Below are 18,018 nucleotides of genomic sequence, written 5' to 3'. Positions count from 1 at the left end.
AAAATAAAATAAAATAAAATAAAATAAAATAAAATAAAATAAAATAAAATAAAATAAAATAAAATAAAATAAAATAAAATTAAATAAAATTAAATAAAATAAAATAAAATAAAATAAAATAAAATAAAATAAAATAAAATAAATTAAATAAAATTAAATAAAATAAAATAAAATAAAATTAAATTAAATTAAATTAAATTGAATTAAATAATATTAAAATATCCTTCAATGACAATTTTTGATTTCAAAAACAAAAACACATATTCATTCATCTCTCATACACACATTTTCTTCTAAATATGTCAGCTCTCATATCACAGTGACCCAAATCCGTTGCCTGCCACATATGTGGCACACGATTAATCGTGGCGCAAGGCGGCTGTCGCTAACACAAACGAACAAAAAGATATATGATGCATAATAATACAAGCCTGAACAGGCAAAGCAGTGTTGGAATTAGACAGCAGAAACAAAAAAATTTAAATATCAAAGAAAAATTGCAATCTATTTTGCTTATCAGGAAAACGCTTAGCTACCGTATATGTGGCAAGTAAACAACAACAATGTCACATTAACAATGGCATGCCACACACAATGTGGCATGGCGGTATATAATGTGACTGCGCCTATATTGTTGCAACAAAGTAGCTGTGTTGCAACAACGAAAATTATTGTTGCAAGTAAATGTTGCACGAATGTATTTACAACTATACATACACAAGAGCTTGTATACGCAGTATCTGTGGCAAATTGCTCGTATAACCACATGTGGCTGACAAATGTTGCGCGACATATATTGCTGCCCGCTGATAAATGAGCTGGAAAATATGGGTGCGTCGGCGTCTCAAATACCTGTTATTAAATGAAAACTGCAATAAACATAAAAAATGGTAGAAATTAAGAATGTATCTAACGATTAATTACAGCCTTGCCAAATCAGCTACACTTCAATTTAATAAATGATTTTGTGGCTCAAAGCAGAAATTGCCGCAAATTATAAAAGAACATTTTCCACAAATTCTTGCGGACTTTGTTGCCAAAAAAACAATATTTTTTAGTTGAATGATTTGATTAATTAATTCTATGGCAACCATGACACGCAATACGCTACAAAAATAGCCGCAAAAGCTAGCTTAAACTGACGCTGGCGCCAAGCGGCCGAAATAAATGTAAAAGTAAATAAACTTTGTAGCAAAAAAAATACAACAACAAGAAAAAATGTTTGAAATTTAGCAGAAACAAAAAAAAAACAACAACACTTGAAAGTCTTGCTGCCACAGCGCAACCCACATTTGACATTCGCTCTTTGCTTGCCGCATTAATCATAATCAGCGTGTGTGCGCATTTGTAATGTTTGTTGTTGTTGTATATGACGTTCACTTGACAGCGGCGTGGCGACTGCCATAGTTGATTGTGCCATACATTTATTGAATGAATGCGTGAATTTATTGCTGGCGATCGCCTTACAATTTGTTGTTGTTGTGTGGTGTATGAAAAAATATTTGAGGTAGAGACAAATTAAAAATAAAGACAAATATATTGATGAATGGTAAATAATTGCTAGTATTTGTTTCAATATAGAAACATTTTATTTTTTACGAAAATTAAAAAAAAAAATATTTGAAAAAAAATTTTGGAAAAAAAAATTGAAAAAACAGTTTTTGGAAGAAATATAATTTTGTTAAACAAATTTTTGGATTTTTGTTAAAAAAATATTTGGAAGAAAAAATGTTTTAGAAGAAAAAAAGAAAAAAATTAAGAAATTTTGAAAAGAAATAAATAAAAATAGTTTTGGAAGAATACAATTTTTGTTAGAACATTTTTGTTAAACAACTTTTAGAAGAAAAAAATTTCAAAAACCAAATTTTCGAAATTTTTTAAACTCTTTATATGTTAACTTTTGAAAACTATCTATTAAAAATAAAATTATAAAAACAAATTTGCACTTTTTTCTTCTACTCTTCATCTGAAAGATCAATTTACACTACAATTTTTGTATTCATGTAACCATGGGCGTTTTTAATGAAGTTGAAATAGATCGCAACTCATTAACAAGGCTCAAAAGCAATTAGGTAGGTGTAGCTCAGTAAATAAACAAAGCGATATTGAATATTTGAAGCGAATTACTTATTTATAATTTTATTTATGACCTTGAAAATATGTAGGTGAAATAATAAGAAAATAAACTAATACAAAAAGAAACAAAAAAATTTTAGAATTGCACAAAAATAACATAAAAACTTTAATTTCAAAATTATTTAAGAAATTTTCATTCTCAATACGCAAGTATGACACCTCAAAAATACTTTTAACGCCACATAAAAATTTTCCATATAACTCGCTTCCGCATACCAAAAGTGCAGCTTCGCGCTTGCATTTCACTATTTATTTACTTATTAATTTGCTTAAGCAAATAATAATGTTCGATATGAGCATAAATCAAACTTATTTAACGCCTATGGCGCCACAACTCAAGCGTACATAATGACAGCCTTAAAATTTGGCCGTAAATCAGCTGACTGCACAGCGGTAGCAGTCGCTGCGGCGCGCACTTTATGATGCATTCATTATGATGCAGCGCAAGAAATGTTTTTCGTCGATTCGAGCGGCAGTAGAACTGCAGAGGTACTCTTAAATAAAAGATCTCGCAGCATTTTGTCTTTTATGTGTTTGTAGACACAATCGCAATGACTTCCTGGTTGCTCGCTTAAGTCTTTTGTTTGTGACAAGTTAATGAAGTTGTTGGATTCTGGCGACTGCGATAGGTGTTTGTGGTGTAAATAAAGCTGGTGAGAATTGTGGTGGAAATTAATGGATAGGTAGGTAATGTGAAATATGTTAGTGCAATGAGGATTAGGTTGCAAACCGAAATCTTAATTAAGAGTACGATTTTTATTTTATTTCAATTAAATAAAATAAAATATAAATTTTATATAAATAAATTTATATAAATTTTTAAATTTTATATAAAATATAAAAAAAATTTATATTTTATCGCAATGACTTCCTGGTTGCTCGCTTAAAAAAAATTTATATTTTATTTTATTTACTTAAAAGCTATTAGAAGAATACATAATTTACGTTTAATTTTTAATTATTAAAAAAAAACGTAATTTCTTAATAGGTGGCAGCTCTACGCAAATTTACGTATAAATTTCTAAAGTTCATATTTCCTGAAAGACTTTCTTAAAATTACGTATTTTAAAATATATTTTTTGAATCTTAATTTTTCGATAGGTGGCAACTCTATTTCTAATATTTTGTTAAAATTTTGTTTTGTTAATATTTCGTGTAAAATGTTTAAATTTCGTTAATTTTCACAAATTTTTTTTAAATACATTTTTAAATTTAGTTTTCAATAGATGGCAACACTATGCCAAAGCACTACTGATTTCATCCAGAATACTGTCCATATGTGCATCATTTTGCGATTTTTTTTAAATAATTCATTTTATCACACGATTATTATTATGTCAATAAACAGTTTCAATATTCCACACCCAGCAGCTCGTGGCCACTGCAATCTCCAAAGCATCTAACAAAAAAGCTCAGTCATATAAAACTAAAAATATATCAAAAAAACTTTTGCCAATTGAACGCGAAGTTTAAGCGAACTTAAGCCGCAACAATAACACGACAAACAAAAACTAACAATAGCAACAAAAAGGCGAACGCTTTCAATACAAAAGACTAAAGTTTATTTATTTACAAAACCTTGATGCGATTTCAATGCCTGATAGGCGGGCTGCCACAATATTTTGTTTTGATTTCTTAGATAATTTTATTTATTTTCTTTATGCTTTCAATTTTTATTTTTAATTTTTTTCCTTTACAGATCGAACTAAGATTCATGCTGCGGCAAGTGTAGTTGTAGTATTTGCAAAAGAAAAATAAGAATAAATTGCACTTTAGCCATTAGCCACAACTAGGCGCGTCCCAATCTATATAAACTCCGCTTTTCATTGTTGTTTTTCGCATTATTTACTTTTCATTTCTTGTATTTGTATTGTTTTAGCTGTTGCTCTTACGAATTTCCGTGCCTTCTTTCTGACGGTGTGTGGCACACCTTTAACTTGCCGGCGCACTCGGTGAATGTTCGTAGTCACTACTTCGCTGGTTTCATTGGGTGAGTGACTGCGTTTGACAAAGGCCGATTGGTTTTTTTCGGGGTGATTTCTGAAGGTTTGATAAGGCACAATTGAATATTGCTAAATTATTTTTAATGTGATTTCCGCGTGATAGACCTCAGATCTATAAAGTGAGGTATAGAAAGGAGGCAAAATAATCATGAAGCTGCATGAAAAAGTATTCACTTCATTATAGTGTTAATAGCTTTCCAATTGATATCAAATTAAGATATAATTGCTCGCTTTTTCATTATACCAGTTTATGACATTTATACCAGTTGTTTGTTCGTGTCGCCATTTTCCAAGTTTATGCGAATTGAAGGCGAATACTGATAATTTGACTAAAACTGTTGAATAATTTGACAAAATTTCGTCAAATGAAGCTTAAAATCATTTTTGTATTAAATTTTTCTTCTGAGAGATTGCTTAATTTTTGAATGCGGTTTGAGATTTGGTGTGATCACTGTAGAAGTTCGGTGAAGATGTTTTCAGAATGTTTTCAAGCTTTCATTAGGAAACTTTGTTTCGATGCTTCCAAAGTTTAAGTTTTTTTCTAGAAGAATCACAAAGGCCTAACTTGTTTAAAAATAAATAACGCATTAACCAAGCGATCTCTATGTGAATGCCGAAACTAACTTTATAAAATAAAAATTCGAAGATTACATTTTTGTTTGAAACTTTCTTTTGCAAATATTTTTTTTTAATTTTTGTTTTTGCAAAATTTCGAAACTTTTTTGAAAAAATTTTTAATTTTGATTTTGAGGAATATCATTTCTTTTAATAAAAAAATATGATTTTAAAATTTTTTTAAATTTATTTTTCGAAAATCAGCACTTTAAAAAAATAATTAACGCTTTTAAAGGTTTCGAAGATTAAAATTTTGTTTGAAATTTTTTTCCAAATAATTTTTTTTTTGAAAATTTTTAATTTTTTCTGTTTGCAAGATTTCGAAATTCTTTTGGAAATATTTTTAATTTTATTTTTTATTCAAAATTTTTTTTTTATAATTATAGAATCCTTTAAATAAATAATAAAAGCTTTTCAAAACTGTTTGGAAAATTTTTCAGTTTTTTTTTTTTAATTTTTTAATAAATAATCAGTTTCTTTAAGAAATAATTAAAGAATTTAAAATTTATTTTGCTAATAATTTTCTGGAAATATTTAGAATTTTTTTGTTTTGAAAAATTTCGAATTTTTTGGAAAATTTTTTAATTTTATTTTATTTTCGAAATTTATTAAATAATTATAGATTTTATATAAGGAAATTATTTTTTCCAAACAAAAAATTATTAATACTTTATCATAATGTTTCAAATTTCCACGAAAGAGTTTCATAAATTTTTCGCATATCTTCACGCACCTTCATCAGAAATATTATTTTTCATCAATAGAAGTAAATGTATTAATATTCAACTCTGCACACTTCATTAGTCAAAATTTCTGTCGGCATTTCTTTGCTGTGCCATCCAACTCATCAAACTTTTTTATGTGTGTTTTAATCGCCTTTGTGTGAAGTTACGCTATTATTTGCCATAACAGAGCAACACAAGCGCGTAATTCATTCTCACTTACTCATTCTTTGTTTGCTGGCAGCGATTGCGCAAAAATCTTTCTTTCAGCAGAAGCATAAATTATGGCAATACAAATAATAATTAAAAAAATATGGTAGATATTGAAATATATCAAAGAAGGGAGAACAAAAAAAAAATAAATTTTTTTTTAAAAAATAAATTTTTTTTTTATTTAGATAAATATGTGCAGCGTGGCTCACACGTGCCTTCGAGTTGTACATTTTTGCTATACATACATATTCAAGAAAATATTTTTATATAAATATTACAAAAAGAATTGGAGCTAAAGAAATAAAAGAGCAAGTAGAGAAGAGTAACTGGTGCATAAGTAGTATAAGTTGAGCTACAAGGGTCGTTCACTATTTTCTATTTTTCTGTTTTTTCTTCTACTGCTACGTTTCGTTGAGCGCCAACGTCCTTGGTTAAGGTTGTTGCAAGCAGTTACGTGCAACATAGTGTGCACTTTACTATAAGCTACATTAAAAAATATTAACAATGAAGCAATATTTTTTGTTGTTATTGTTGTTGTGCTTAAATTTCATGCGCTATACTCAACATTAGCAACATTTTCGACGACTTCGCTGACTGACAACTGATACCCGATACCTGAGTGATTGTCGTACATTTACTTCGACTATGTTGCAATAGAGGTGCAGCAAACAGATATATATATATATAATATATATATCTGTATGTATGTGTTGCTGGCTAAAGCCAGTCAAGCTGAAAATGCCGTACGTCGATGGTGAATGTGCTGATGGCAGCAAAAAGCCGGCAAAGTCAACAAATAATCATACTATACAAATGTAGATATGTTGTTGTATGTGTATATATATTGTTGTACATATGCATATATGTAATAATGTCACTGACGTCTTGGCGCTGCTAGCAACTTATGTTGTTGTTGTTGTTGTTGTTGTTCTTAGTATTCTCTTGTTCAGCATGTTTGCTAAAGTAAATTGCGCATTCTGGCGTAAAGTGCATTTGCTTGCCACCGCCAACGCCAAATCCATACACACCATGTCAGCCATCAGTTCAGCGTGCCTCTGTTTGTGGTAGTGGGCGCCAAGCCGCGCTGTGCGATTAACACAAAAGGCAGTGTTGTCTTTCGAGCAGCGGCAAAGGCGTGCACACTCGTTTAATGAATGTCATGCAATTTTTGTAATTTTTTTTTTGTATTTTTTTCTCAAATCTTTAGCACGCCTTGCAAAATGATACTCTTTTAGTGCGCGCAAGTGCAGCTAAGTGCAATGACAAGCGCTACACATGTATATTTATAATAGTTGCACTTATTTGCTTTTGTGCTCAGGCGTGCATGGAAAAGACTGCTGCAAGCACGCTGCCGCTGCTATTGTTGCTGCTAATAGATGGTTAGTTGCTGTTGCATGAACAAGTGTTTGCATGTGTGTGTGTATTCGTGCATTCGCTGCTGCACACGTGAAATGCTTAAAAGAAATGCAATCAGCATCGCAATGGCACGACATTGAAATTGAAACGTCAAATTCAAGGCTGCCTGAAGCACTCAAATTATACATAGACACATATTTAATGTGCATTTAAACAAAATTATATATGTTAGTGCAAGATATATTGTCTGGCCATGCGCTAATTTGGCTAATTACTTTTTAATCGCAGTTTTAGTGTCAAATCTGCAATTCAAATGACTTTAAATAGTAATTCAAGAAATAAAATTGAAAGTTAAATAGATTTAAACTAACAAAAATATATATTTTAAGATTAGCTGTTTAATTCATTGAAATCCTATTCAAGGTTAGCCATTTATTGCATATTTTTTGCAAATTTTTTTTTCGTTTTGCTTTAAGTTGCCGCTGAATTTTCAAAAAACATTAATTTAATTTAATAAAAGTAGCTTTTTATTAATTCGGATCGCAAGCTCTCTATTAAAATTGCGATATTATTTTACATCCAATTTAAAATTTAGTCAGTTAACTCTTTAAATAAGTCACTAATTTCACAATTTCGTCAATTAGCTCCAGAATTTAATCTGACAAATAAAAATTGTGATATAATTGAATTTTCCATTAAAAATTTAGTTAATTAACTACTTAATTGAGTCAATTAACTCCTCAATTTAATCAATTAGCTCCATAATTCAATCTGACAAAAAAATCGATATAGCATTTAATTTTCAATTCAAAATTTAGTCAATTATCTACTTAATTGAGTCAATTAATATCTTAATTTAGTAAATTAACTCACTAATTTAGTCAATTAACAACTACAATCTGCAATTTTTAATTCGAATAGTTTGCCAATTATTCAATGTAATATCAATTTCGAAAAATTATATTATACAGTGGAAATTTTCGATTGTAATATTACATATTAATTAATTTCTTATATAATAATTGACATTTTTTCTTTATTTTCAGCGCTTTACAATGTAAGGTTGTTGTACACAATTTGGTAAGTTCTGAGTTATTTTTTTATAAACCATAACTATAAAGTAAAAAAAAGTTAAAAATCGTTCGTATATTATATTTAAATAAATAAACTTGCACAATACTACTCCAAATCACCAGATAAACCGCTAGTCAGTTTCAAGTGCAGCTAATAATATAGAATTACTTTGCTGGCGTCAATTTAGCGAATGTTTATATGAAAGAGTTATCTTAAACTTGTTCTCAGCTCTATATAAACTCACTACTCGCCCGAAAATGTGTCATACACCCCTAATATAATTTCTATACCACAATTTTCCAATTGGAGCCATCACAACTTTAAGTTTTCGCAAATAAATTAAACTTTTTATACATTTTCCAACCACTTAACAGTGTAAACAACAATTTAAAACACAAACAATCATTAAGTTCCATGTACTTGTCACCAGCAAGACAAATAAATCTTTTTAAAAACACATTAAGAATTTTTTAAATAATTTAAATTGTCTGAAAATAAAATAAATGTATAGACAATTCTAAAGTATGAGTAATTTTCTTTGATTCTGTTGACAGTTGAATGATAAATTTTCGAGACAAAAAGGTGAATATTTTCGATTTTTTGCTGGGTATTTTTGAAAAATATATTTTTCTATTTTTTATTTTATTTTAACATTTTTTTAAATATTTTTAAATTCAGAAAAAATTATTTTTGTATTACATTTCTTTTCTATATTTACATTTTTCTATTTTTTTTTTATTTATACAATTATTATTTTTTGTTTCTGACGCTTAATGTTTGCGAAAATTGCTGTGTGTCTCATATGAAATCTAAAACTCGCCAATTAGTTATGAGTTATTTCTAGTTGAACGCCGGCGATCGACCACCGCATGATTGACGTCACATCTCGAAATGACAAGTGACTGATGCGACAGTGTATTTTTAATTTTGCATCAACATCAAAATTTGTATATGTATTATATAGGAATATAGCAACATTCTAATAGAAATTTATAATTTTTTTTTTAAAAATTATTTTATTTTATTTTGTTAATATTTTTACGCAAAAAAATATTTCATAATGCAAATACTCCGAATATATTCCAAATAAATTTACCTCAGCCCGCTAAAACACGTAAACATTTTCGGCATTTTGTTGTTTGATTTTTGTTTCCTTTACAATTTTAAACACACTTCATTAGCATCACTTAGTAAAATTTGCACTAATTCACTTTATTATTTGCTTCTTTCACACTTTACTTCTTCATAATGCAATATTTTGCGCATTTCACCGGCTAACGGTTAATCAATTTGCATATAAAAATTTATTATTTTTTTTTAATATTTAACCAAATTCACTTTAAAATGAAAATAACCTTTTCCTTCGCCTTCGCTTCAATTGAAGGCATTTAGCACTAAATAAAAAAATGTTTCCCTTTTCAATTATTTTACGCTTTTTAATTGAACACTTTCAAGTTCACGACACAAATCCAAGCAAAAAAGTCGCGCCAAAATCGTGTTACGCCTTCGAATTCAATTGCTGACTGAAGTGACTAAATTTCGCCGTGAACGTGCTGTCAAAATTACTATATTATAAATGCGCTCATGAAAAAATACTAAATGCGAATTTCACATGTGCGACTATACAACTGTATATATAACTGCATATGAGTATTTACATATGTGTGTATATGAAGCTCCACTGATATGTATACATTTCCGCAGCGTTTCCATGTATGTGTGTGTGTGAATTTTCCTCTTGGCACTGACCGCTACGACGTACTCAGTGTACAACAAATACGCCCACATCAGCGCTGAGCGGTGAAAAATAAATAATAACAACAAATAAAACAGTTTGTCCAGACACAGGCAGATAGCGGCAGCGTGGAAACTACACACGAGTACTCGCACAGCAAATAATATTAAAAATAATAATAATATCAACATGATGCCTTGATTAGCGCTTTGATCCATATTAACCATAATTCACACGCCGCAGACACCCACCCGGTCGTATGAGTGCTATTTGTTTAACCAATACAAAACAACTACTTTTTGAAAATACAACAATAAAAACGTGTAAACCATTTTTGATAAACCAAAATGTAGTTGAAATTGTTGTTGTTCTTGTTGTTATTAGTATTAATCTAATATATTTGTGCCAGATTAAGCGCAATCTTTTTGACTTTATTTGCTCGGCGTCTGAATCATCTGCCTTTTGTCTTCGTTGATTTGCGCGCACATGTATGTCTGACTTCATATCAATATTCTCACAGATGTATATACATATATATGCACATTTGTATGTATATATTTACTCAAAAATGTATTAAAGCATTTTTGTTTATTTATCGCGCGTTTTTGTTGTACTAGCAATCATCTTTCCAACCGCCTTTGTGGCTGCTCCCACGAAGCTTATTCAATTCCAATGCGTTTTATTGACCGCTGGCCGGGCTCGTGCCGTCCGTCCGTTGTCGGTGTGCGAATTTTATTTTATTTTTTTTCGTTTTTCGTAAATATTTGGCGCAGCTACTGGTATTATATTTATATATTTTTGCGATTTTTTTTCCATCAGTTGGCAACACTGTTTTTGCGATTTTGGTAATAAATTAAAAGACTTCATCAAAGAAAGCTCTGATATTTTTAAATAAATATCTACGTGTTTCGAAATATTCTAAGGATTATAAATATGATTTTTTTTTTGTAATTTCTAACCGACTGCGAAAAGAACGCACAAATTCATATAAATTCTCATTTTAAGTAGTGAAAAGGCATCTAATCTTAAAACACATAATTTCTACTTCTAGATTATTGTTGTTTTTTTGATGAATTTTTTGTTGTTGTAATCGTAAATCCGCTGCATTGAAAGTCCCTTACCTTTATAACCAACATTCTTTTAGTATATTATTTAAGCAAGTTTTCTTATCAGTTCGTTCTTAAGAAAGCAATACGTGTAATTTCAAAATTATTCATCGCGTTTAATGCTATTTTTTCATATGAGCGTAATATATATTTTTTATTGAATATTCTTATGGCGCCACTTACTACTTCCAGCGAATTTATTCAATCATATTAATCAAAAGCCATTGAGACACTTTTATAATTGCTTTACTGCATTAATGACTCAATATTTAGAGCTTGAAACATGTCTAATAACTCAAAGAGTTTCAATACGTGTGGTGCTGAACATTTTCGGGGAATAACACTTAGCTAGCAAAACCTGACATTTGGAGTACATTCATTTTAATAATAAAAGGAGCTTAGACACGCATATATTTCTATATATTTTTACTAGGAAGTATAATTTGAAAACGGCATACGTGAGTAAAGTTGGCTGTAATTTGAGAACCGTTTGGTTTAATGACGGTTTATTGAATGACACTTGTTGTTGAACCTCCATAAAATGATCCCTAAAGAGTTTTGAATAAAGCTAATAAGATGACAGTTTTGAATGATTTATTTACAGCCAAGAAATTTTCAAATTAATGAATGAACACAAAAAACGGTCTCGGATACTGCGTGCGGGAATAATTTTATACAAAATTGTGATATCAGGTATTGAAATAAGCCTTCTGTATAATAAACCATTTGAGTTGAGGAAACTGATGAAAAAATGTGTCATTTTATTGTACCAGGCTTAGCTAGAAGAGATTCAAAGAAGTAATTCTTCTAAAATTAGCTAAAATTAACATGTAAAAGGATTTTAAAGCAGATTTTATCATTTGTCATCAAATTGTCTTAAGACAGTTGACAGATGACATGTCATTTATCGGCCTATATCACGGTTTAAGAATTGTAAATCGCTTAAACTAGAATTTAGTAAGCAGATGTGGTTATCAATAAGACATTTTAGGCAATTTTTAAGGTAGCAAAGCAGTATTTATTATTTTTTGAACTCATAATTTACTTTGGGTATAATATTACCAACTGCTACTATAGTCTTCTGCTTCTTAATTTGTAGAAGAATATACGAAGTCGTAGTGAATTTATTAGCAGAATACCTTATTTAATAAAAAAAATCCTTCTTAATAATATAAAATTCAAAAATTGGACTTTAATGACTAATGACAACTGACTAATGACTAACCACTAACAGAAGCGACTTGTTTTGGAAAGCGATAGAGATAATATCAACAGCGAGGTTTTACAATAACAGTTCGAAAATAACACTTGGACATTTTCAAAATTAAATTTGCATTTTTTTATATGTATACATCCTAAAATTATGCTATATTTTTTGAAATATTTTCGAAATAAACAAGAACAACACTTGTCACGCCAATTTAAAACAGAAAAAACTCATAAACCCATATAAAAACAGACACCAAATTTCTATACCAAAAATCACTTACACAAATATTTAAAAACAAAATAATTCAAAATTTACGATTATTTGACAAATAAACAAAACAATTTGTTTTAAAAAACAGCAACAGGTGGTCGCACATGTCAACGCATAAATATAACACTCAACACATACAAATAATTACTCAAACTATTTCGATGGACGGCACACACCCCACACCACAACCGCATTGCCGCAAGAGTTGGCAAGAAAGTTTTGAGAGTCTCGCTATTAACTAAGAACGCAGCCAAATTATGCGACAACATGAGGAGCATTTCAACAGTTGTGTGTTTGCATGTGAGCTATGCATGTCACGGCATAAAAACCAAATGTCTCATACCCGCGACGAACTGCCGTGACCTCAAAGGCGATTCATGCTGGTGTCGTCCCAAACAATTTGGGCCAATTTGGCGCCCACTGTACGGCCAACTTGTTGCTGTTGCAGCGCACTGGGTGCACTAATTATAGACAAACGTCTGGGTTTATTGTCAATAGAAAATATGCAGAAAAAGCTTATTAAGCTAATGCAGCTGCAGTGGTGAGCTGAGATATATACCAGCAAATAATTCAGTTTATATTTAGTTGCGAACGCCAAAAGCCATATGCCACACGCCACCGGAGGCGCTGCCGCACAAAGTGTATAAAGGCTGTTGGTTTATGAGTTTTGGGTGTATGTGCGCATATAGACAGATAAAAATGCATGTAAATTTATTTGTGTACACATACTTACATTTTGGATATTTGTTTGTTTGCATATGTGTGTGTATGTGTATTTATGTTAATCGCATTGGCCAAGTTATGAGCCAAACGAGCAAGTTCTAAAAATACAGCCATCCGCCTTTGAGCGGATATACAAGTGTCAACATACAAAGATACATATTTACATTTATTTAGAATGGGTGACTCGACGTGTGACGGATGCAAATTGAGACAAATATGCTGGTTGGTCGGTTTTTATTTATAGTATGTGGGCATATTTCGTGGCATTAGGGTGGTTAATTATTAACATAATTTTTTTCTCTTTAATTTTTATAAAATATAATTCTTTGAAATTATAATAAAATCGAACAACTGCATTAAAAAAATAACTAGAAAAGTTAGAGAGTTGCCACATGTTTTATTTTCAAGTAAAAAAATAAGAAGATAAATTAATTTTTTAATTTTTACAAATTTTAATTCTTTGAAAATTATAATAAAATCGATCGACTGCATTGAAAAAAATAGTTAGAAAAGTTAGAGAGTTGCCACATGTTTGGTATTTCAAGTAAAAAAAATATTAGAATAAATTAATACTATGTTATGGTAATGAAACTGGAGAACTTAAAGAAAGCCTAGATTAGAAAATTATTAACGAGCTGGGTTGCCATCTGTTTAAGATTTATATTTCCATAAAATTGTTAAAATAACCTATTTATTAAAATTTTTTAACAATATTTTAACTTTTATACAGAAATATTTAAAACTTGATAACAGGAAAAATTTTGGGCAGGGTTGCAAACTATTTCAATTTATTTAATAATTTATTTTGAGAAAATAAAATTTTTAAAATAATAGGTTATTATAATATTTTAACTATTAGACATATATATTTGAAATCGGTTTACAGTTAGGTGCAATTTTGAACAGGGTTGCCAACTATTTCGATTTATTTAATAAATTATTTTTGATAAAATATGAGAAAATAAAATTTTAAATTTAACCTATTTATTACAATATTTTAACTATTAGACATAAATACATACATATATGAAACCGGTTTACAATTAGGGACAGTTTTAAGCAGAGTTGCCAACTATTTCAATATGTCTAATCAACTATTTTGCCAAAATTTGAGAAATATTATCATATCGGTATCTAGTTAAGTCAGTTTGAGCAAGTTTTATATTGAAATATTTTTGCAAAGGGTTGCCACTTGTGAAAAAAATAATTTTAATTGTTAAAAGTGTAAAATAAATTTTTAAAATAATTTTAAATAAATTAAATTAAATATTTTTTTGAAATTAAAAATTAAAATTATTTTCTTTAACTTTTTTATAAAATCTAAAAATTGTTTATTACATTATATTTTCGTACATAAATTTATAAAAAAAATTTAAATATTTTTTTCTTCAATCGGGTACATTTTGCACAATAAAAATTGCATTTCGCGCAAAAATTTGTGTCAAGTGAAAAATCTCATGCCACATTTTCTGAAATAATTTTTCTGCATTTTTTCTCGTTTTACTGCATAATTTTTATTTGTCAGCCAGCTACGAATAGACCGCTACGTGTATACCGCGCCACATTTGTGGATTTAGATTCTTTTTAGGTCACAAGGCAAAGATGCTGAAATTCAGAAAAGTCACATAAGACATGACAAGACAAAAACAACACAACACAACGCTATGTGCAACAATGCAATTACATTTGTTCTACGCACTTGTACACAAATGTGGCTACAAAATCATAGAAATGTATATCTATATACTATAAACATGTATGTATGTGTGTCTGAATATGTGTCACCCTGCCTCCTTTGTCCAAATGTCTAATTTGTGTTTTGATGTGTTGTTAATTTGCCCGCTGTGACGTTGAAAGGGACGTTGAAAGGGACGTTGAAAGGGCAACTTGTCAACCTAATGCATTCGGAAAATCGTAAAACTCATATAAATGCATAAATAACAACAACATTAGAATTTGTATTAAAAATAAACTTTGTCTTAGTTGTGTTGTTGTTTGTGTAAATCTAGGCGCTTTTCATGCCAGAAATTACCGCTGTGCCCCAAATTACAAATTAATTCAGAAGACGGGTGGAATTTTGTGTGCGTTGACAAGTGTCGCGCGTAGAAGGAAAATTAAAAGGGATAAATATTTGAAAGAATCTGTGCATTAGCATAAAGACAAGAATCATAGCTGAGGCGAGCACATAAGATTTTCTAGTATTTAGTGCCCAAAGGAATGCAATTCTATGGCCAATTAGGTTAGTCGTACAGTGGAGATATGTGATGTACAGTATGCTATAAAAAGATCTCAGTGTTCTGTTACTGGGACATTAAATTATCATTCTTAGAGTCAAAATACTCAAGTAAAAGAAGAGTTTTGAAGTCATCTATATATACCACGATTCCGAAGACGTTTCAAATGACGTTACCGATAGTAAAAATAGTTTTCTCAACAATTATTGATATTTTCTCAACAACTATGCTTTAGTGAACAGACTGATGAAATACGTCGCTCTTAGAATGTGCTTTGAAAATACCAAAATAATAGGTAGGAATACCAAAAACCACTTAACGAAACAAATTAAATGTATCTATACTATAAAGTATACTTTGAGTCCAAAGTGAGTTGAGAAAATATAGGCAGGGTTCAGAAATGAAATTGTTCTATAGTTTTTTCTATAAGTATAGCGTTTATAAGGCTTTATATGCTTCAAAGAGTATATAAATATTAACGAAGAAAAGTATATTTGTGGTTTACATTATTCTCAACACCTATTGACATTTTCTCAACAGACTATTAAAGTATACTTTATCAAACAGATCGAAAACTAACTGTATTCAACGCTTTAAAACTATATTAGAACAAAAAAAATTTGAAAAGAAAGTAATCAACACTTTAAAGTATACTTTAACTAAAGTAGGTTTTAAAAATATGTAGTTCACTATGTTGAAAAACGGTATGTGTATGGTTCTTAAAGTTCACTATGTTCTTGAAAGTCAATCGCCTGTGGGCTTTTATATCACTTTAGAACTCTTCGATCTTTTAGGAGGTACAGTTAAAGAATTTGATATAATTTCAAAGCTCAAGGCTTAGAGTCCTTTCCAAACGTTGACTTATTTTAAGCATAAAACATATTCAATTCTACATTTGAAGCACCTAACTAAGAATAAACATTCTTCGCTAAAATCTATTTTTAAAACCAAAATTTGCATTTAAGCCCCTAAAGGAATTCACGAATTTTACAAGCAATAAATCAAACATTTTTGTTGTACATTTACATATGTACATACCGATATTCTAAAGAATTTTATTTTGAGTCGCAGTGAGCATTATCCACAGGGAAATGGCGCTAATTGCATTTCAAGGCCAAGTGTCTTCGAAGCAGCTGAATATTTCATAAAAAATCTGCGTGTACTCACACAAAGCATACCCTGAGGACCACAAAATGCAAGAAAAAACCACACTACTGCATTGTGTGAACAACTTGTGAACTTACTGATCACCACTGATCGCGCTTGTAATCTGCATGAGATCACTTGTGATCTACACGATAACCAACAATCGATGTGTAGATCGATCGCACGAAGGAAGGATGATGAATAATTTGAATGCATTGTCAGTAGTATTTGTCAGCCAAACAAGCGACGCACATAATGCAAATGAGCCAAGTGCAGACGAACATGACGACGCGTTGAGTGCTTGTGTTGCGGCGCTGAGTGATAACTGACAGCGAAACAAAGGAAAGTGGCACTACTGTCGGGGACTGGTAGTGAAGATTTGCTACAAGCAAAGTGCGCGCACGCAAAAGAATTCGCCTTTTGCTTTTATTTTGCATATCGACAAGGGATTGCCACAAAGTAAGACGTGCTAAAATGATCGGTGTGCGATCGAGCTGAGCTGAGTGTGTGAAGATCAGTTGGTAAGCCACAAAGGCGTACAGAAAGGCATGTCCATAATTTGAAGTCGACACAAGGGATATGTTATACGAGTATGTTGTTGTACAACGTTTCACTTACATATGTACATGCGGTGAGCAGGCGCATCACTTGTTTCACTACGTCAGCGCTGACGTGCCATTAAACTTGTCGACATGGCACTACTTCGGCCACTGTTGCCACCACCACCGCCGTCGTTGGTTTTTAGCTGCTGTCTGTTGTTGTACGTAGATCTTATCTATTTTGCAGTGCTTTGTTGGGCGGACAAAGTGTTCTAGGCTGGTTGATCGCTGATCACAGATCGCTTGTCACGATCAGTGCCATATTGCATAGCTAGAAATCGATCTAGCGGCGTTCTAGAGGCAGTCTACTTTGTCTGCTTCTTTTTAATGTTGATTCTTGCATCTCATTTTCAATTTCATTTGCGATTTTCATTTTCATTCAGTGAGTGATCGTGCTGTTGACGCTCAAGGTTATCGCGTAACAGAAATCGAATTGTCATTGCACCAGAGCTCATACAAACAGACAAGCACATACATAATAAGTATATTAAAAGAATTAAACAGTTGTCCAGTAGCTAGCGTCGATCACTCGCTTACACTTGTAATGCAAGGCAGTTGCTGCGATTTTACATATGTCTTTCATTCAATATATGATATATATCGACATGGAAGCATGTAAAATATGAATATACTTAACTGCAGAGTGCCAAGAATATAAATTCATTTCGTACGTGCTCATGCTGCACGTTCCGCTGACGCGCTGCAGTGATCAATTTCTGATCAGTAGCATATAGAGTCACTTCCATACACACACCCACATGTCTTCCATTGAAAATAATAATGTTGAAATGGGAAGCATTGCAATTTCCTTGCTGCCACGTTCTGTTGGCGCATTTCATTTTCTTTTGCCGCATATTTGCAAGTCATTGCATTGTG

The 18,018-nt window shown here is 30.7% G+C and overlaps 1 protein-coding gene and 1 long non-coding RNA gene across 4 annotated transcripts in view; one reads left to right on the top strand and one right to left on the bottom strand.

Moving 5' to 3' along the window:
- Nucleotides 1–18,018, top strand: part of LOC128922653 (uncharacterized) — a 267,064-nt gene that overhangs the window by 42,621 nt on the left and 206,425 nt on the right. Inside the window, exon 2 of the long non-coding RNA XR_008471836.1 lies at nt 8,092–8,125. This is a non-coding gene — a long non-coding RNA (uncharacterized LOC128922653). The remainder of the gene's footprint in view (nt 1–8,091; nt 8,126–18,018) is intronic.
- LOC105219379 (protein Shroom) overlaps nt 1–18,018 on the bottom strand; it is a 242,275-nt gene that overhangs the window by 40,885 nt on the left and 183,372 nt on the right. The gene's annotated exons all lie outside the window — the stretch shown is intronic.

Source organism: Zeugodacus cucurbitae, chromosome 6 (assembly GCF_028554725.1).
Source record: "Zeugodacus cucurbitae isolate PBARC_wt_2022May chromosome 6, idZeuCucr1.2, whole genome shotgun sequence".
Classification (NCBI taxonomy): domain Eukaryota; kingdom Metazoa; phylum Arthropoda; class Insecta; order Diptera; family Tephritidae; genus Zeugodacus; species Zeugodacus cucurbitae.
The sequence above is the reverse complement of the archived record's forward strand: the minus strand, read 5'-3'. Positions and strand labels throughout refer to the sequence as shown.